Source organism: Petaurus breviceps, unplaced genomic scaffold (genome assembly GCF_028583685.1).
Source record: "Petaurus breviceps papuanus isolate PSGF00001 unplaced genomic scaffold, PetGlider_PUasm1.0 90535, whole genome shotgun sequence".
Classification (NCBI taxonomy): domain Eukaryota; kingdom Metazoa; phylum Chordata; class Mammalia; order Diprotodontia; family Petauridae; genus Petaurus; species Petaurus breviceps.
In genome coordinates this window covers 3,347,333-3,370,087 of record NW_027187270.1, presented here as the reverse complement: position 1 = coordinate 3,370,087, position 22,755 = coordinate 3,347,333, and the positions used below count along the sequence as shown (strand labels likewise).

Here is a 22,755-nt window from a genome sequence, read left to right as displayed (position 1 = left end):
TGATCCAGACCCCTTCCTTCCCTATAAACTTCAGTTTCCCTGATTTATGAAGATAGAAACAGGAGTCCCAGCAAGAGCTTGGTGCCACAGGATGAATTCCACTATGGACTCCTTCCTCCTGCCACAGACTGAAAAGCGCAGTCTTCAAGGTTTTCTGACAATATCCCTGGTTTGTGTCCCTTCCCAAGCCCAGCTCAACAGTGTGTATGTATGTGAGTTAGGTAGGACAGAGTGGGGAATCAATTAGCTATCCCAGTACCACTGTCCTGTTGCCCCTGACTCCCTCTTCATGTTTCCTGGGAGTCACAGGTTCTTTCCTTAAATGCATCAGTTGGTTTCGGCATTCATTGGTTCATCCAATATTTCCATAAAGACAGTTTAGACCAGGGAACCAACTCCAAATGGCAAGGAATAGTGAAAGATGATGTCACCTCCTCCTGAACTCCAGGGCACGATTTCCACTGGTTTTCTGTGCCCTGGGACTATGCCTGTTTGTGAAATACTACAGGCAACTGTGGCCATCAACCTACCTGGGTTTATTCAGCAATTTAAGAGTGCCGAAGTTTTAATAAACCCTCCAGTTTTCTTTCCTCACAATCCCTAGGAATCAAATGCATGTGCACAAGCAGGCATTTTCTTTTGACTGACAGAGGATGGGTACAGCTTGAAGGAACACCATCTGGATCAGAAGGGGCTATGTGCAGAGACATCTGCTCCCCAGGTACAAGTCATCATGCTGAACCCAGGCCAGCACCTACTACTTGCTAGCTGCAGAAATAGCAATTTGTGGAGGAAACAGTGATTCTGGGGCAAATAACAGAAATGACGCCACTTGTGACTAGTAGTGCTACTCTCTCTGTGTCTCAGATAAACACCTTTATTAAAGTCATCTCCCCCATGAGAAGGCAAACTCCTTGAGGGCAGACTGGTTTTGCTAGCTTAATTTTCATTGTGTTCCCAGCTGAGCAGAAGCACTTCAAGCTTAACTGCTTTCAAGTTTCCATTAGCTCACTGGAACCTCAGTGAATAGGGTATAACCCTGGACTACTTGAATTATGCCCATTTGAGAGATGAGCAAGCTGAGATTTGGAGAGGTGATACTGGCCGTGGTCACTGAGCTCATTTCAGAAGTAGGATGTGACCCCAAGCCCTCCTGATTCTGTGCATTATTCAGAGATACACACAAACTGGAGACTCCTACTAGGATGGCTTGCAGCATGATCTTCATGAAGTCAAAGTGGTGAACACTGTATTTCTATAAGATCCATACCAGTTTAGCTGCCTTGACATTGGCAGCAAGTAGGCTAACTCCTAGCTAGGATTATTCTACTCATGCCTCTACCACATTCATGTTCTGTAAGTCTTGTTATCTCTGACATCCCTGGTTTGTGTCCCTTCCTGGGCTTGAGAGTTCACATGAGTGAAGGTGAGCAAATTCCTTAACCTCTGAGTCTCAGCTGCCTTACCTGAAAAATGGGAAGGACTGAGGTGATCTCCAAGGCTCTCTTCAGCTCCAGGTCCTAGGGTACTCCCTACACATAGCAGCCACAGTGGTTGGGCAGGAAAAATATATTCTTCAATATAACTGCAACTCACTGAGGCTGTGGGGGCCTTACACTGGAGAGAACATGGAAGCTCGAATGAGCACAGCCTAGAATTAGTAGTAGTTTTTCCCCTAATCTACACTCTCAAGATCCTGATATTTGGGGGAAGAAAGAGTTCAACACCCTATGGCCTTCATGGCATGGCAGGTCATGCCGGTATCCGTGCAGGGTGGGAATGGGGACTGCACATAACCAAAGAAGGGCCAAATTTTGGGAGGACAGAGTGAGTGAGAAAAAGTCAGCTCCCTGCCAGTGGCTTGCTTCCCTGCTCTGATACTGACCCTTCTGTGCTGCATATCTACTCCTGCAATCCCAGAGTTTTCAGCAGAACCTCAGGTTTTATTGAACATCCCTTCCAGCAGTAACCTTGTGACCCTTTAAACTGTAGTGCTCCAAAGAATTTACTGATACCAATCCAGTTGGAATCCAGAAGATAACCAGCACTCATACAAGAAAAAAGTGGGCATTTAAGTGCTATCAGGTACAAAGTATGAAGTTTAGATAGTTCCCTCTCATGAAGAAAGAACCTAAGGGTACAGGAGAAAAGGCACTAACACAAATAACTATAACATATTATTAAAAAAAACATATGCATTCCGAATTTTTAAAATAGTCCTTGTATGGTCTGGAGGAGAAAGTCAGAATTGACAAGGGAGCTTCAGGAAAGGCTACCGGAAGCTTCAAGCCATTTGGGTTGGAAAAGGAAATCAACAAGCAAATATGGTAGGGAGGAGAAAGGCAGACATAGGGAAATCTGAACAAAGCATGAAAATGGGCACCGTCTAGGTGGCAGAAGATAGACTTTGGCTAGGATGCCCAATATATAGAAAGAAGCAGGAGATCAAGTTGGCAAGGACAAGTTGCACCAGATCACTTCCTTCTCTCATCTGATTCTGTCACCATGCTAGTGGGATCACCATCGCCACAGCTGGTGTGTTGCAAGTTTTCTGATTAGTTTACCTGCCTCATGCAGTCCCTGAGTGAACTGTAGCTAATCTGTTTGTTGCACCTATAAAGTACATCTCTCCAGCTTTAGAGCAGCAGCATCAAGCTCCAGGAGAAATAGCGACCACCAATCTAGACAGAAAAATCCCTGCAGGCCACATATTGACTTGGTTTTGAGATGTACTATTAAGTATTCCCCAGTTCGATTTTAATCTGGTTCAGACTCAGGAGTATTTTAAGTCCTGTCTCTCATTTGGCTCTTCTCTAACGTCAGAAATCTGGACATGAACTAATTTAATGGGATATTTCATCTCCCACTCCCCCACTCTAGCTAATCTTATATTTCTTGAAGTGAGGCTTCTTATGCAAACATACCTCTGAAGAGGTAGCCACTCTTCACCAAGTCTGCCTCTACATACACCCCAGATTCTTCCCCCATCATACTCTTCAGCAGATTAGCTTGGCTCTCTATCATCCCTTTTACCTCAACTGCTCTCCCATCTACAAATTCCTTCCGAGTCTCCCAACCATTAAAACCCCTTTAGAACCTTTCTCTCTCCCTTTTGCAAAGGCCTTTGAAAAAAACAATTTGAAATGTCTCCATTTCCTTTTTTTTTTTACCTTTTGGAGGGCAATTGGGGTTAAGTAACTTGCCTAAGGTTACTTGGCGCCCGCGCGCGCCGACACAGGAGTCGGCACTTTACTCACTGCGCCACCTAGCGGCCCCCACTTCCTCTCATTTTTAACTATCTTAAAATAACTTTCACCCTCTTCCCACTCTTTCTGCTCTGAGTTATGACTACTCTAGTTCTCTCAGTACCTGACCATCCCTTCAGTCTCCTTTGCTGGCTTCACTGTCTATGTGGTGGCCCCCAAACTTCAGACTGACCCCACGGCTTTGGCCCTGCCCCTATTCTCTTCCCATACTCACTTGATGACCTCAGCAGCTCCCCTGGCTTCAATAGTTCTACATAAATGAATCCCAGCTGGCTCTGCAAAGTTACTGGTGATTTAATTGTAAAACCTAATGGTATCTTGTCTCCATCTCACTCTCTCCCTCCATTTTGGGGACGCAGCTCTCTTCTGGCTGTCCTCCACATTTCCTCACTTCCCCGGCTCCTTTGGGGGGGATCTTTATCCAGGTCACACCTGGTAATCACAAGTGTCCTCCAAGGTTCTTTCATGGGCCCTCTTCTTCTATACTAATTACCAAAGGGTGATATCAACAGCTCCCACAGATTCAATTATTTCTATGCAGATGATTCTCAGATGTGTGTATCCAGTCCTAACCTCTCTCCTGGCCTCGTTTCACATATCCAACTATCTAGTAGACAACTTGAACTGATAAACCTCTAGTGTAGAGAGAGAACATACTCACTTTCCTCTTTCTTCCTTCCTTTTTCCCAACCCTCTTCCTAACTTCCTTCTTGAAGGCACCACTATCCTATCACTCACCCAGGTTCACGTGTCCTTTTTTTCCTTTTTGGAGGGCAATTGGGGTTAAGTGACTTGCCCAAGGTCACAAGGCTAGTTAAGTGTTAAGTGACTGAGGTTGAATTTGAACTCAGGTCCTCCTGACTCCAAGGCCAGTGCCACCCAGCCGCCCTGCACAACATGTCTTCTTAAATGTTTACTCACTCCCCATTTGCAATGCTTACCAAATTCTGTCCAATTTACCTCCTTAACCCATATGCTCCCTGGGGCAGGCCCTCAGTCTCTCCTCACTTCAGTCCTCCATTCATCTGGCAAACTGATCTCCCTAAAAAACAGGTCTGACCCTTTTCTTCCTTTTCCTCAGTTCCAAAGGCTCCATTACCTCCAAGATATAAAACCATGTTCAACTTCTTAAAGCCCCACTCCCTCCACTCTATGATCCTTATCCCCGAACAAGCCACCTCTAGGCATTTTCACTACCAGTCTCCCAAGCCTAGAGTTGTCTTCCTGCTCGTTTTTTCATTTTATGGTCTCCCCGGCTTCTTTCAAGTTACAGCTAAAAGCCCACCTTCCAAAAAAAGCCTTTCCTGGTCTCCCTTGTCTCCCCCTGCTGATTATTTCCAATTCATTCCAAGGTAAATATATATATTTATTTGTACACAGCTGTTTACCTGTTGATTCCACCATCAGACCGAGCATCTGGAGAACAGGAACTATTTTTGTCTTTTGGTTTGTTTTTGCCTTTCCTTGTACACCCAGCATTTAGCAGTGCCTGGCACACAGTTGCCACTAACACACAAAGACCCAGCCCTATTAACCCTCCTAAGCTTCAGTTAAGTACTCCACTTCAAGTACTGGACATTTCAAATAAGATACCCTGTAGACATCTCAAACACAACTTGTCTGAAACTGAACTTATCTTCCTCCCCATATACACCCTCTTCTATTAAGGATCTCACCATCCTTCCAGGCACCCAGGGGTCATCTTCAATTTCTTAATCTCATTTACTATAATGCAACCAGTGGCCAAACTGTTTCCACCTGAACATCTCTCCTATCCGTGCTCTTCTCTCCACTACCTGCCACTCAAATTCAGGTTCTTATCCCTCCCTACATCACCTCTTGAACTAATAGCCTCTATTGGTCTCCCTAGCTCATCTGTCCTGTTTCAGGAATCCATCCTGACAGAGCTATCAAAGTAATTTTCCAAAAGTATAGATCTGTCACCCACCTGTTCAATAAACTGTCATGGCTTTCTACCATCTGTATGAGAAAAATACATATTCCCCCATTTGACATTTAAAATCCCTCAGAACTTGGTCCTAATCTGATTTCCCCAATATTCTCATACTTGATACCAGAGTAGAAACTGGCCTTCTTGCTATTGTTCCTTATACACATTTCATCTAGCCCAGTGCATTCGCTGCTTGACCTCAATGCTTAGAACGCACCTCCACCCCATTTCCTTAGACTCTAGTCAAATAGCACCTTCCCTTCCCATCTCCACCCAACCCCCCCATACACTATTATTTACCTTGTATTTTTATCTACCTACATAGTGTAGTCTCTCTCCTTTGAATATAAGCTCCTTCAGGTAGGATGAGGGGGCCTCATCATTACTTGTAAAGGGCTTAGGACAGTGCCTGGCACACATGAAGCAATTAAATTTTTCCTTCAATTTTTCTTTGTATCCCCAGTACACAACAGATGGTTAAGTAATGTTAAATTATTTAAGTCCACCTGAAAGGCAAGAGGTCCTCATTTCTATTCAGTGAGGATGTTGGTGGGTGTTGTCTCCTGATACACCTCATGAATCCCAAGATCACAGAATGATAGAATGTCAAACTTCGGAAGGGTCCTTAGAGACCATTGTCACACTCTTTCATTCTCCATATCACAGCCATAAAGATATTAGATGACTGAAGTAGCAAAACTAAGGTCCTCTGATCATAGCCACTGCTGCACTGGCTCCTGAATGCAGGCCACCCAAAAGGAAGCACTCAAATGGACCTTAGTTTGAGTTCTAAACCCTGGAGAGATTGGAATTTACCTACAATGGTCCAAGTGCTAACACTGTTCTCCCAAGGCCTTCCCCTCCCATTTCAGATGCACTCAAAACTTTCTTTTAGGCAGCCATGAAAAGCACATTTCAGGTGATCCACTGAGGTGACAGTAATTTTTCTGCTAAGACAATCAGCCAGCTAAGGAAGTGGTTATGAATGATCCCTCCCCCTCTTTCAGGAAATCCCTTAGAAGAAGAAACTGCTCACATTTCTGGAATATGATCCCTCTCCTCAGCAAGAACCCAGATAGGGCATTTACTAAATGGTCTACCTACATTATCATTTTATAGTTCAATAGTGATAATACACACAGATCTGGATTGTATATAAACACACATATATCCATACATGCATATATAAAAATATATATGTAATTTCCTTTGGGTCAGGTGCCTTTTCCTTTTACTCAGCAGTACAGGAGGGAGTCATGTCCTTTCTCCTACCACCCCCAGCAAGAAAAATATTAAACGTCTTTGTTCTTGCCTTGTCTATCTAGAAATCACTCTTTGCTCTCTTCAGCCTAGTCTAATTCAAAAGTACAAGGCCAGGTAAGTGGTGACTCACAGATCCAGGCTAAAAGACGGCCAGGTTTGGTCTCCACTGTCACGTGCCTGAAGGAGTGTCAGGAGTCCATGGGAGAAGCCAAAACCCTTTCTTGCTCTTAAGGAGACTTACTTCACCCCACCTCCTCCCAAATCGGGCTGCTGGGGAACTTCAAAGATCTGCAAACCCCCCACCCCAGCACCAGGGCCAGACCATGAAGTGCTCTGGGGCCAATTTTTCAGTAGCCATTTTTCCTCATCTGAAAGCAAGGATTAGCTCATAACACCCCATAATTTCTTATCAATAAATATGACTTGAATACATGAGCTTTGTGTGTGGGTTTCTTTTCATTTTGCTAAATGTGGCTGCTAAACTTAACCAAAAATTAATGGGCAAACTTGAAAAAAAAATCAGTCATGGAATTTAGCCAGACTCCAGTCCCACCTCCTTCTTTCCCTCCTTCACTCTCAACCAAATATACTACTAAAAGTTCCCAAAGCAGAGGCCCCGTCCATCACTGGCCTAGAATCCCTAGGAAGTGAAGGGAACCGGTGAGACATCACTGACATGTGTCAGAGATGGGACCTTCCCTGTACACAAAGGGAAAGCTGGAAGCCATCTTTTGATGCTGCTGTATCTCACGAACTGATCTGAGGACGTTGGAGCTTACGTGGCACAGATGGTTGTCGTGAGACTTGTTCTACAGACCTGGAGCAGGACAGTCTTCCTTCTAGAAGCACCTGGAAGAAAAATGCTCAGTACCTGTGTCTTTAACCTTTGACCTCTCACCAGAGGCCCCAGCTGATGGAAAAAAATACCTTCCAATTAGTCTCAATAGGTTATATGAATTTTGTTGGGGGGGGAAGGGGACCCTGTCATTCATATTTTTGGCATGATGTAAAACTTACCACATTAACCATCCGTTAAGAAGGTATTTCTGAGAGATTGATCAACCCTTTCCAATGTTCAAAAATAAGCTTCTAAGCGCTAAAGCACCTAGCATTGGGAGCAGGGTGTTTTCTTAACCTCGGGAAAGAATTAACTCTGGATTCAGTAATGGAAAATCTCTTTTCCCTGGGTTGGCATTTCTAATTTTCATCCATAAAAACTATGCTGTAACCTTCCTTAGGAGTAAAAATCCATAAACTTTATCATCATTTCAAATGAGACCCAGCCTGGATCCACCTCTTCAGTAAGGCACGTCCCCCATCCCTGTCATCCCCCCCCCCCCCCCCGATTTGCAGTAAGCTAAAGCAAGGGAGCAAGGGAAAGCTTTTCCGTGTTCATGAACTTAACAAATGTTTAGAGAAACACTAAACATGCTTCTTCACTTGATTCCAGAACCCTTCCCCCCAGTTCATTCGCTCCCCTCACCAACAATGAACAAGACAAAAAGATAAGAGAAAAATAGATGGGATGCTTCAAACTCCCATAAACAAGGAGCTCAAAGCTTATCCTCTCTCTAGTAGCTTTAAATTCTTTTAGAGCCTTGAAGGAAATTCTCATGATAGAGAACATCAACATCTTTGTCTTAATGAATCTAGAAGAGCTTGCAAAGAAAAATATCCTCAATCTATGAGTTTAATCATTTCACTGACAATACCCAAACCATTCTTAAATTCATTGCTGAGAACAAGATGATTACAATTCATACCAAAAAATACATGGATGGAAGTGAGTTCTCTTCTCACTTTCCCTATCTCCAAGAAAAGGAAAGGGAAAGTGGAGAAAGTCATAAGACATGGCATGCTATCTAACTACAGGTAACTAACTAGTGCCTAATTTTTTTGGTTGCATGGATGAGTTGGAATCAACCAATTATTATTTATTCATGCATGTCTGAGTATGATAACCCCACCTCTACCCCCAGCCCTTCAGTAAGAATAGGAAATAAGCTCTAGTTAGGGGGGTGGGGGAAAGTTTTTCAGTAAGTAGTTCTAAACTATCTGATCGAAATTAGGGTATGATCTGAGTGGTAATTTTGTTTCATGTCATCAATTTTTTCCCTCTTGGTCTGGCAAATCAGGAAAGAAAAAAGGAAAAGATAAAAGCAAAATATGCAGAGAGCAGGCTCTTTCAAGTACTTGCACCCAAGATCTGTGGCACTAAAATCCCAAACTTCCACAAGCAATCAAGGAATCATTTTTAAAAAGTTTGGTGCCGATAATAGTGGGAAATGCCTATAATATTAATGTTTGTATTTATTAGTAATATGATTTCTATACTAAATTTTATAAAGTTTCTCTGGATGTACTTCATCATGAATCAGTACTTTCCAACGGTCCATTTGCACCCAAACTGCACTCTTGTCAACACTCTCCCACCCTCTCCAAACAAGTACCTGTTATCACACCTTGGAGGGAACAATCCTCTCAAAGTATGTATTGACTCTGCTTATGAGGTAGGCAGCTGACACACGGATATATACCTTAACTAGTCTCCCCCTTGTTTAGGTTTCTCATAGGATCACAGGTCTAGGGCTGGAAGACCATCAAATCTCACCACCTCTTTTTACAAAGAGGAAAACAGAGACCCAAGGTCACACAAGTAGTGTCAAAGGAAAAATCTGAACCCAGGTCTTCTGACTCCAAAGCCAGTGTTTTTTCCTGTGGTTCTATAACCGAGTTCCTGGAATGGGGTAAGTATTTTTGTTGTTCTGCCTTCAATAATCGATAACTGTGTAGGTTAAGTAGCAATTGAGCAAATTCTCATTTTGTTGAACAATGAATTGAGTGTAACATTCCTGTTACACTGGTGGATGTTGCCCTGAAGGACAGTCCTATAATACCATATCCATGTAGGGAGGCCTCAGAGTCCATTTTCCATTCAGTAGTAAAGGCAGAAGAAAATGAAGACCTGATAGGCAATACTTCTACATATTTCAGGTGTAACATCACAGGGATTGAATGAGTACCAGGATGTGACCTTCACAGGAGGGATACACCAACTCCTGAACGGGAAGTTGCACCTATTGCCCACGAGGGGCTTACTCCTATAGGCCTTAAGGAACTCAATAATTTATTTCTATTTTGGCAATAGAGCCACTGTACAGTTAAGTCATGTAAATACTGAATGCCAAACTACCTTTCAAAGCCCTGAATGCAGATACACCTCCACAGTTATGAATCCTAGGAACTCTCTCCCAAAACCTGCCATGAGAATGCCTTAGGAGGAATGGCAATTCTGGACTTCGTGATTTCCATAATATTGTAGTAGTTTTACTATGGTTGTGCAGAAAATACTTTCCCTTATGAATTAAAAAACACTTAAGACAGAAAACTTCTGAACCTATATACTGTGCCCAAAAGGACTGGCCAGTAAGCAGGAGAAAAGGCAAGTGGAAATCAGCTGGCCACCTCAACCTCATCTTTTCATATTTTCAATATGGCCCACTCTTATCTTCAAGAAACACAACTTCTCCAATTCACAATGTCCTCCAATAGACATCTTATCTCTCCCAGGCAGATCTAGAAATAAGCCTTGCTAGAAAATGACTGCAACAAGAGGTAAAATATCAATTATGCTGAAACTTGGGATTTGCTTCTTAGAACTTGAATATAGGTTGGATAGTGTCCAAATTCCACTAGAAATTGTGCAAACATGAGCTCATGGAATGGAGATCATACTTTTTAAAGTTTTCCTATCTAATCTGTATTAGCCGAATCTCTCTCTCTCTCACACACACACACACACACACACACACACACACACACACACACACCTCTGCATTTGCTACATTACTTTTGATGTTACAATGCAACCATGGAAATAAATAGCTGCATAATGTTTATATATATGATCTGAGAACCCACCTCATGAGTGTTAACAGTGACACTGACTATGTAATAGAGAACCTATTAAGACCATCGATGCTTTTGAAAACTATTTTCTATGATCTTTTTTGATACCACTGTTGTAAAGGGGTTCATACTGACCAATCACCAACCCATCATACAAAGAGATATCAGGCTGTTTCCTGGAATGCTTGGAGGGCACATGTGAGCAGTCAATCAGCTGCTGGTCAATGGATAGAATCAGCAGGAAAGTCTAGGGAAGGTGGTAGCAGAACATTTCTGACTTATTTCACAACACTGTCCCTCCTCTCTCTCAGAAGAGACCAATCCACTCATCTGAATACAGGCCTGGTTATTACATTTTTCACATAAAGTGGCATGAAATGGCTATTCTAAACTCAAACCCCAAAACAGGATCAAATAAAAACCGAGAAATTCACCTTGGCATACCATAATCCTCAGAGTATGATGAAACAGTACAGTTATGGCCATGACAAGGATTTTTTTCTCCTCCTCATAGTAACATATCCTTAAAGCTCTTACAGGACATACCCATAGCTGTTCTATTATGAAACCCAGTGTAAATGTATATACCAGGATCCAGAGGTGGAACAAGGATGGAATATGGGAAGAAATCGAACCTCAACAATTTCCTGTAAAAATCAAAGCGCACTTCCACACTCTGTATGTACAAATACCAAAGTAACATCCAGTTCAAGGTTGCTAGTGTGGAGTACAGAATCCATTAAAGAAAAACAATTAAGGTGAACCTTAATTCATGAAATACCAGAGGACACTATATGCTCCTGCATGCCTCCAGAACTCCCTTCTTCCCATCCTATAAGAACTCTGATAGCCCAATGTAACTTGCCTTATGAGACAGACTCAATAGCCATGAGCAAATTGTAGTGGAAGCCTTTTCAAATAGCCTTGTGTCCCACTGATCCATTTCCCAAAATGCAAGATGTCCTGATTTATATAGTATTAGATGCTAACATGGCATGCTTTAGAGTTTGGAGACTAGCTGAAGAGAGTTAAGGGTCAGGTCAGAAATTGAGGCCATGAACAATTTTAATGGTACCTTTGTGGGGTGGGGGGTGGGGGGTGTTTGTTTTGCCATTTGCCAACTCTGTTTCCCTGAGCCATAAGGCCCCTAGTTTTAACTCCCAATGAGCTAAACCATATAGTTGATCTGCTTGGAGTAGTGAGCTGCTGTACTCTGGGAAATTTAAAAGACCAAAAGGCAAAACTATGAGAAAACATGCACCTTCTCCCCACATCCCTCAACTCTGTATCATAAACAAATTTGAAAAGCCAGCTATAGAATTAGCCAGACTCCACTCCCACCTCCTTCTTTCCCTCCTTCACTCTCAACCATATATACTACTAAAAGTTCCCAAAGCAGAGGCCCCGTCCATCACTGGCCTAGAATCCCTGGGAAGTGAAGGGAACCGGTGAGACATCACTGACATGTGTCAGAGATGGGACCTTCCCTGTACACAAAGGGAAAGCTGGAAGCCATCTTTTGATGCTGCTGTATCTCACGAACTGATCTGAGGACGTTGGAGCTTACGTGGCACAGATGGTTGTCGTGAGACTTGTTCTACAGACCTGGAGCAGGACAGTCTTCCTTCTAGAAGCACCTGGAAGAAAAATGCTCAGTACCTGTGTCTTTAACCTTTGACCTCTCACCAGAGGCCCCAGCTGATGGAAAAAAATACCTTCCAATTAGTCTCAATAGGTTATATGAATTTTGTTGGGGGGGGGGGGAGGGCTTGTCATTCATATTTCTGCCATACTGGCAAACTTACCACACAAACCATACATTCAGAAGTCATTTTCTGACAGTTGGTGAACAGGATAGATTAATTACCTCTTCAACACCCAAAAAAAGCCCCCAGGACCTAACACACTGTATCCTAGAGACTAGGTTCAGATCTCCTGACCTCAAAACAAGAATTCAAACTTAACAGACTGGCAGAAAGAGTAAACTATTAAATGAACTACTGAAAAAAAAGGATAAATTCAAAGCAAAAATTCAAAAAAGATGCCTTCAATGGGTATTATTACTATTAACATAAATGTTCGTTTACTATGAGAAGAAAATAAGCAGATAGGGAGAACAAAAAGAAGCAAAAATTAGGTACTGTGAATGTCACAAAAGTATTCAAAGACAGACCTTTTACTCAAAAGAAGGCTGAGATCTTAATGTTCCAAATACTCTGGAAGGAAATTATATAAGAACACTAAAAGAGAAATGTGGTAGCCAAATGAAGAAAAATAGTAAGCATATTCATATCATTGTAGTGAGAGCAAATAAAATTAAGAAAAATTACTTGTGTATCTTTTCTAATAAAGCAGCTTAAGATTATTAAAAAATCTTCACTTAGAAATGACCTCTGATTTATAGGAATACTAGAAGACAGGGAAAAAGAATATAAAAGGTCAAAATGGTCTATAAAACAAACAAATGATTGAAAATTATTAATGGAAGTATTCAAAGAAAAATGAGAGGAAAACCCAAAGAAAACAATACTCCTACATGGGCAAAATTCTTGATTTTCAAATTTAAAGAAAAAAATCTAAATAGAAAAAAATTATCACTTAAAAATAGCTACAAATTTTGCAAAAGTCATGCTGTTTAAAAAATATATATTCTCATGTTGCAAAAAAGTCACAGAAAAAGAAATATAAAAATCCCCAAGTCTTATTTTCAGCTAAAACAATCTAATGATAAAAGGGAAGATTTAAAAAAAATATATCAATTTAAAATGTACAAAAGTTTATGAGTATCCAGAAGACATTGGCATCAGAATAAAGATGTGTCCCAAAAGAGAGTAAGACTGCTTTAACATGATCATAAAAGGGGGAAATGCTGTAAATGACATGAGGAGAAAAGGAAATCACTCTACTTCTCTACCTCTGGGCAAATAGTACTTTAGTAACTCTCAAATCAGAGGAGTTATATCTCAATCAAGAATTAGGAGGAAGGGACAAAAGGAAATCACTCTACTTCTCTACCTCTGGGCAAATAGTACTTTAGTAACTCTCAAATCAGAGGAGTTATACCTCAATCAAGAATTAGGAGGAAGGGACAGACCCACTGTGATGCAAATGAAGTGATGTTAACAAAAAACAGAAAGAGCACATCCTCTTTCAGTTTTGGGGATTTTGGACAAAGGTCCACAGACAAGGAAGTAGGAAAAAAATGAGGTAAAAAGGATCTAAGTTTGAGATAGGTAGGGAAACAATACACTAATCATCTATCTACTTTAAATAATTTTGAATCTCCAGGTCCAGATGGACAACCTCCTAGGATACTGAAAGACCTTAAAGAGAAAACTGTGGAACTACTGTTGGCAGCCTCTGAGAAGTCATGTGAATAGGAGAGGTGCCACTGAAGAGATGGGCAACATTCCAACTTGGAACATGGCAGACAGTGTAAAATACAAACTGGTGAGCTTAATGCCAGGTCCTGGCAAAATTCTAGAATGGATTTTTAAAATATTATCTGTAAGTAGTAGGAAAGGAAAGCAATGATCATTAGAAAACACAGAGCTTCAACAAGAATTCATGGTAACTACCTCAAGTGAAGACCAGTTGAAAGAACAAAGGGCATTTAGGCTGGAAAAGAGAAGACACAAGGGTAGACATGATCACATGCCCCAGGGGTTGTCAAGTAGAAGAAAACTTTTTCTGTACAGTTCCACAGGGCAGAATTGTGACCCAATGCAATCTGCAGGAAGACCGATTTTGACTCAATAAAAAGAACTTAATAATAACTGTAGTTATCTAAAATTGTACTGTCATGTGGTAAGGTCACTGTCCCTAGAAATGTTCAAAACAAGATTGTTTACAACAACCTTCCAGGGAAGTGGTAGACTGGATTTCTCTTCAACAGATGGTGAGAATTTGGACTACATGGCCTATGAGGTTCCTTACGACTCTCTAATTTTATAAAGGATTTCAACTCTTTAAAATGTCAACTAACCAAGGAATGCAAGATACAGGGGGGAAAAACACCTGAAAGAATTATTTTTTTAAAATAAATTGATTTAAAAACAAAATCACCTAAATAACATCTTAAAAACATATCACTAATACGTAAGTAAACTAAATTGCCCTAAAAGCTGACCAGGCATACTAAGAAATCTTATTAACATGTGTATAATATATATAATCAACATTCCTGGAAACAAACTGCATACAGGATTACCACATCATGAGAATAGAAGTTTTAAGACTAAGAAAACAATTTTGACCCAGTTATTCAGATAACAAATGCATATAATATTAAAACATATAAAAGAAATGATAAAGCATAATTTTAATTTCATAGAAAATGCAAAGTTAAAGTGTCTACTAAAAAAAGTAATTAATACAAATTATAGATGAATGGCATGACATAAATTAAACTCAGACAAAAAACCCAGCAAAAATATTATAATGAATTCAATGTAAATCCTCTCATCTGCAGGAGAAGCCAAGTTAAATTACTAAAAAGAGAACCCACCAGAATGATAAATAAAAATAAAAGTTGTAACCACAATGGCTAAAAACCAACTTGATCAGCTAAAAAGCCAAGGGCACTGAGCTGGAAGCCTGAGCCCGTGAAGACCCCCACCTCCACTGCCACTAAGCCCTCTCCCTCACCTAGGAGATGCGAATTTCTTTAGACTACATTGTTTGGGGCCTTTTAACTCTCTTCAGACCCTTAATTCCACTCTCCATTTTCTAATCCTCCATTTATGGTCTAAGTATCAGCTATTTGATAGCCTGCAGATTCCAAGCCCCCCCCTCCCCCCCCGTCCCCGTCCCCTCCCTTGCACAGTCACTCAGAAGCATCGCCTAACTCTGCAAAAACCCTTTCAATGCTCCTTTACCCATTCGCATTCTCATCCATTCAGCATTGTTTGGTACTTCTCATGTAATAATGTTTTGTAATTGTTTATATTAGCTAGACATCTAAAATTCACATCTCTCAGTCACCACTGTCACCTCTCTACTCTCTTCCGCTTCAATCTTTGGAAAACCCTCTTTCCTGTTAACAAGGATTCTCAACTCCCTCCAATTCTCCCGCCTACTAGCTAGCACTAACTGAAAGCTGACTTAATCTTCTTTGTTGGTGACCTCACTGAGTTACAGGCCCTAGTCATCAATCAGCATGTCAGTGTTGGGATCATCTTTGCTGACCTGCATTTTTCCTATCTGCCACCTTCCCACCCTTACTCTTCAACCATCTCCTCCCCTGGAGTACAAGGCACCCAGTTTTACTAACCTCTCCCTAAGCCTTGTTGCTACCATCTTCAGATCTCTAGGAAACTCTCTCACCATCCTGGAAACACCTGGCTTACTTCTTTCCATCCCAACCTCTGACACCATAATATTCAGTGGCTTCAGTATTTTTGTTGACTACAACCACCTTGTCATCTTGGTTCATCAAATCAATTGAATGCAATTCCCTAACACCCATCATCTTCACTTATGCCAGTCACTTATAAAAGCAGTCACTGCTTAAACCTTACCATTACCTGAAACTGCTTCACATCGATGATGCTGAATTCTGAAATTTCTCAAGTCCATTATTTTATTCCTGCTCAAGGAATTCCTCCTCTTCATCCTCACCATCTCTCCTTTCTTGCTCTTATCTCTGTTCTGGATTCGATTTGCTCCCTTCAGTCTTGATCCTAGAGTTAGTCATTTCAAAATGCACTGTTTCTATTTTTTAATCCCCTCACCTTCCATCATTCCCATGATGATGAGACTTAATCCCACTTTATCACTTTATTACCTTTCTGTACTTTTTCAACTGCAAGTGATCACCCTCAGAGAAAGTCACAAAACCCAAGCTAATTTCCCTAGAAATTCCTGCTACTTTATCTGAGAACTCACAGTACATGACAATTCTTTTATTCATGACTCTCTCCCTATCACACTGTGACCAACTTTGTCTTGCAGAGACCCTAACTGTACTCTATCCTATTAGCAGGTCACTTTGATTCCTATTCTACTATTAAGATAGAAGTCACCAGTCATGACCAGTCTTCCTCCACACCTCAAAACCTCTTTATCTCCTCCTTCATCCTTTCTACGTTCCCTCCAGTCCCAGGACCAAGTGACCCTCTTGATCCCATACCATCCCATCCAGCATTTTCCAGGACCTTGCTCTAGCAGTAATTTTTTCTTCTTCTCATGTTTAAATCTCTCCCCATATAGCTCCTTTCCTTCTGCCTACAAACTTTCACCTGTTCTAAAAGAAGGCAAGCAAGTTTGACTTAGTACTATCTCCTCAGGCCACTGTCTTATTATCTCCACCCCCCCCCCAAAAAAAAAACTGCTACTTCTAGAAAAAGCAATCCATTACTCACTCACCAACCATTCCTTAACCCCTTGTGACCTGGATTCTATTCAGAATACTCTAAACAAATTCCTCTCTGAGATCACCAATACCCTCAATTTCCAAGTCCAACCATCTTCTCTCACTCCTCATCAATCCTCCTTAACCTTTCTATAACCAATGTCAATTACCTCCATCCTTTTTGTAATTTTCTCTTCTAGTTGCCATAATACTGCTCTATCCAGGTTCTTCTTCCAAATGACCACTGGTTTCTACTCTCCTCTGTTGGTTCTTCCTTCCCCCTTTGCTAATCTCACCTACTCTTACAGGTTCAATCATCTATATAGCTAAGTCTCAGGTCTACAGGAGCTGGTGGAATGCAACCTACATGCCAGACATCACCACATGGATGTCCTGATAGAATCTCAAATCCAAGAAATTGAAAACTAAACTCTTTATGTCACTTAAACCTGCCCCTTGCTCCCAACGTATCCATTTCTATAAACATACTACCATCCTTTGAAGTCATCAAGGCTCAGAATGTTTTGAGTCTTCCTTCTGTCTACATAATCAGTTGTTTAGTCCTGTTAATCTCTTCGGTTTATTCCTTTCTATCTACAAAGTTACTGCCTTAGTTCTCCTACACTGATCTCCTACCACTTGAATTATTCTAATCTCATTCTATTTAGTCTCTCCTCAATTCATCCTTTATACAGCTGCCAGAATCTTCCTAAGGCACTGGTCTGATGTTACTCCCCCACAAAAACCACTTTCAATGTCTCCACACTGCGTACTGGACAAAATATATACTTTTCTGCCTGGCATCTACAAGCTCTCTACAATCTGGCACCAATTTACCTTTCCAGCCAAACTGGACTACAACATGTGCCTCAGTCTCTTCTTGCTTATTCCTGTCTCTCTGTGCCTTGTCAAAAGCTACCCACCATGCCTAGAGGCTACTTTCATTATATCTCTATTGAAGTGCTTCTCTTCCTTCAAGGCCCAACTAGTTACCACCTCATACAGGAAGCCTTCCCTGATTCCCCACCAGAAAAAGGGGAGGAGGGCAAAATAAAAAGATCTTACCTGAGGCCCCAACCTATTCCCTCAAACCCCCATGTAAAGCATTCTCCCCTTCCTATTTCACAGAGCTTTATCTCAACATTGTTCTTTGCTTTGATTACATCATACCTTATATCACACTTGTTGGTGTACATATAGACTGCATGCTCCTAGAGAGCAGACGTGTCATGTTTCCACCTCTGCATCTTCACCACCTACCTAGCACAGTGCCTTAGGCAATTAATACATTTGGTTGAATCAAACGTTGAGCATTTCACAATTGGTGGACGCGTCAAACTAGCATGGGAAAAAAGGACCTAAATAATGAAAGTGGTAAAAGACATATCCCCTGCTAGGCACAAGGTGTTCCATAGGAGGACAGGACCTAAAGAAATTCAAGACAGAAAATTGAAACAAATTACATTAAAAATGACATTGGCAGCAAATTTATTTTTGCAGCACAATGAAGAAAAGAATTGTACCGTCTTTAAATGTATGGTTTAATAAACTGTATTTTGTAGTATTAGGAAAGTAAATCACAATAAACAAGACATGTGACAAATCTAAGATATCAAAGCCTACATTTAATATAATGAAAATATCTAAGTTCAGAGAAACACTCAGAAAAACATTTTGTACCCTTCTAAAATAAAGTTTCAAAAATACCAAAGGGCAATTAAAAAGCAAACACAAATACTTCCATTAGTCAAAGAAAACTACACTCAGCAACTTGAACTTTTCAAGTTCACACTATGAAAATATGATCTATTGACTTCCAGGATATTTGTCAATCCTGTTCAATGATATCAACACATGGCTGTCTTCCTCTTCATCCTCAGTTGACTACTGAACCCACAACTGATGGCCCTCTAATACTCTGTCCTCAAAGTTCCTTAATCTCTTCAATTCTAGTATTTATCTGCATTTCATTTCCACCACTGCCTAGCATCCTGATACTTCTCTGAAAAATTCCTGTTTATAATTTCCTACCTTCTAACATTTGCATTTGCTGACTCCAAATCTGATTTTCACCTTCACTTTGACTTCTGGTCCACTCAACCCTCCCTAGTCACCTCCCTACTCAGCCTGGACCCGATGGTCAGACACAAAGATTATTTTTATTCATCCTTACAATTTCTTGTCCCCATCTGAAGGCAAGGGGCGTGTAATGCCAATCCCCAACCTTGAGTAACATTAAGTCTACCAGTACTCAAAGCCATCAGGACTGCCAGCCTAATACATAGAATCTTACTAATAACTGCAAGTGATAATATGGGAGCTTTACTTACAGAGGACTCAGCTAGCCATGACAGAGGTTTCCTCTGCTTATGGAACAGGGTATTTTTACAGAAAGGTTTAAATATAGCGGCAGATGCCGTCACAATACAGACACAAATTGACCAGTCACAGGTTTCATCTCTGCTTAGGTAAGGTGGGAGCTGTTCAAGCATAGATACAGTAAGTAGTCTAGCCCTGTCTAGATGCAACACTAAGCTAAGAGTGATGAGCCAATACAATCTAGGGAAAGAATTACACCAAGGATTGTATTTGCCTTTCAATTTGGAGGTACTGATTTATTAGTCTTTGAAACACCAAAGAGATTATTCCTATTCAGGTCTTTGAGACCACTACTTTGTGGACTACCATAACTCCTTATAAGTGAGATCTCGGGCACATAACTTGAAGAGGCTTGAAAGTCTAAAATAGTTTCAGGGCCTTAGCACGGGTGTTGGACTCAGCAACTGGAAGCCTCCTTCTGCTGTAGGTCTTTGAGAGTTTATCTGACTTCTACTTTTCTAGCTACACAGCAGTCCAACACTGGGCTGTAGCCCAGAAGTAAGAATTTAAAAGCCCTACATCATGGTAATGACAGCACACTCAGAGAGGATCTATTCAAAAAAAAAAAACACTGGATAAATACAGCTCTACAAACAGTAAGGTCAGGGCTAAAATCCCAGGTAACAATTTGAAGATAGAGTCAAATTTTGAGAGTAGTGATCCAGCATTCAATCCTCGAGAACATGTGAGTAGGGTCCATGAGTCCTGGAGTTGTGCTTTCAAGGTGGTGCACTGCCCAGACAGTTAGTATACTTGGTCCTGTAGAGGCACGTTTTCCACCAACCAACAGGGCTGAGTCTGAAGGATATATATATACATATATATATATATATAATATATATATATATATATATATATATATATATACACACATACACATATATGACTTAATACAGACAGGTTAAGTTCTAGGCTCTATAAAATTTATCTGGTCCCACAGGTCAAAAATGAAAAGTTCAGAGATTGGGGATATATATATATATATATATACACACACACACACACACACACACACACACACATATACATATACAGATACATCTATATATATAGCCACATACACACGTATATATGGATATATATTTTATATAGCTACTAACTCAATCTAGGGTTCTCAAACTAGGGTGTGCCCCACCTGTACAGGGCACAGGGGTTCAACCCTGATTGTCCTGAACTTCCAGCATTAAATACATCCACATTGTCATTCCAGTACCAGTAAACTTTCCAAATCCAAAGCTCCCCTCCCTTCCTTGATCTCTGCCCTCTAGTTTCTGATCATTAAGAAAACATACCAAGAAAATATCTTTTCTTAGTAAAGGGTAAGGGCTTAGATCTACATTAAGGAAGGTCTGCACAAACCTTTGCCAAAACACAGGATGGAACACAAAACTGTAGTTAACAGGTGTCTAAAACAATCTTCTAAAACTTGCCCATTTCCCAAACATCCCAAAAGGCACACATAGTTAGGCACTACCCCAAACCCAAGACAGCAATAGCACAAAGCTGATAATCAAAGATACTGAAGCAAAAGTTTTCCCAACATTGTGATACCCTTCCCCATCCCATCAAGTAGTTGAGGCAAAATTCCTTGGCTTGAGCTAGGAGAAGCCTCTGTGGATGTGGGTAGAGCACAGGTCCAAACCTGGTGCTTTGTTTTTGTTGTTGTTGTTGTTGGGAAAAAGAACAAGGCAGGTGAGACTAAAAAGAGAGGTGGTCAACAGGTAAAAGCTAAGCTGACGGGGGTATGACTTCTTCAAGAGGCTTGAAAGGGTTGTTTCATATGTTCGAGGTCATCAACTTGATAATATGCAGGGAAGGCAGCTTCTACAGGGCTCACTGTAGTAAGAGTGCTTAGGGAGAGCAGTTGATTCAAGAAAGAAACTCGCAGGTTCTAGTCTTTTACCCTGGAAATATCAGGGTCTTTAATTTCAAAGTTTTATAAAATCTAGCACTAGTCTGGATACTCTGAGATGCAACAAATCTGTAGATCTCATTTCTATATTAACTGCATTCAAAAGTTCAAATATCAGGTTTGAATTTTCTGATGCTGAATGAGGTCCAAGCTCAAGTTGAAGCCTTCAACACAGTTTACATTCATAAGGGTTTCTTTCCACTCTGACATTTAATAGCATCAAAAAAATCTACCTGAAGGTTTTCCAACATTCTTTCCATTCACAGGATATTTCTCAAATATGACTTAAGTGCAATCAAGATGTGCTCCATGAAGGCTTCCCCATATTCATTACATAGAAAGTCAATCTAGCTTGAATTTTCTGATCAAGGCATGCTGAACTCTACTTGAAGAGCTTCCCACATTAATTACATTCACGGGGCTCCACTGTAAATTCTGATATCTAATTGAGTTTGGAATTGATAGAAGGCTTTCCCACATCCATTATCTTCACAGTTTCTCTCCACTGTCAATTCTCTCGTATTCAAAAAGCTACTGCTAAAGGTTTCTCCACACTCATGAAATGTCTAGGATTTAATTTCACTGTAGATTGTCTGATGTTTAACGTCAGATGAGCTCCTGCTGGAGACTCTTCTATGGTCTTTATAGTCATAAGGTGTCTTTTTAGTATGACTTTTCTGGGGTTCAGATATGGTGTGAGTCGGTCCTTTCTCACATTCATTATACTCAAAAGGTGTCTCTGTCCTATGTATTTCCTGATGATGAATAAGTTCTGATTTAACTTTGTAGGAGGTTGTTTGGGTTTTTTTCTCCCCAGATTCATTTCATAGAGTTTCTCTCTGTCATCTTAAAAACTCTGCATTCTGCTTGAAGCTGTGGTCATATAAACCATATTCCTGGGCTCTCCCTCCTACAGGATCTCTCTTATGTAACAGGGTTTTAAATTGTCTCACATTTGATAGCACACACAGCCTCTCTCCCCAGTGAGGACACTCTTCTGCTAAATGTTATATGCCTGAAAACTTTTTCCTGAGAAAGATAACGAGAGGCTGTGTTGCAGCGGCATTTTAGGCTGTGTCTCTAACCTACAATCACTGTCAGAGGCTTGTCCACAGTTGGGACCCATGAGAATGTTCCTTGGGAATCCTGATGATAATATGCCCTGTGATTGGACTTCTTCAGAAATTTCCCACTTCGGAACAGACTCCATGCTCTCAGTTTCAGTCCTGTCATCTGAAATGATAAATAGAAAACACCAATGGGGGGACTTTTGAGAAGATGACACAGTGAGAGAGTGCAAGGGAGCCAGGCTCCTCATGATTCCCCTGAGAAACTAATAATAACAATATCCCAAAGAAACCATACCTCTAAAAATTCACACAAAATTAAAGCACACCAAAAAGACAATGAGCAAACCAAAGAAGTCCAATATAAACAAAAATATTATAGAATAAGGGAAGAAAGGACAAATGTGCCAAGAAATGTATAAGAGAAACAGTGCACAGAATCCTGAGAGATCTTCAAAATGGACAAATTCAAAGAATTTAGGGAAGAATGAGCAAGAAAGTCAGAGGAATTAAAAGATGTCAACAAAGTTAAAAATACTTAGAAAAACTGAAAACATGAGGGAAAAAACCCTCAAATTCTATCTATAAAGACTGATTATAGTCTGAAAACATCAATTTTGAAAATTAAAAGCAAAAGGAATGCAGGTGAAGACCAA

At 40.7% G+C, this 22,755-nt stretch overlaps 1 protein-coding gene across 1 annotated transcript in view; it reads right to left on the bottom strand.

Moving 5' to 3' along the window:
• Positions 1 to 22,034, bottom strand: part of LOC138142126 (zinc finger protein 436-like) — a 37,631-nt gene extending 15,597 nt beyond the window's left edge. Inside the window, exon 1 of the mRNA XM_069063098.1 lies at positions 1,467 to 22,034. The gene's annotated coding sequence lies outside the window, so the exon portion shown is untranslated. The remainder of the gene's footprint in view (positions 1 to 1,466) is intronic.
• Positions 22,035 to 22,755: the final 721 nt, after the last annotated feature.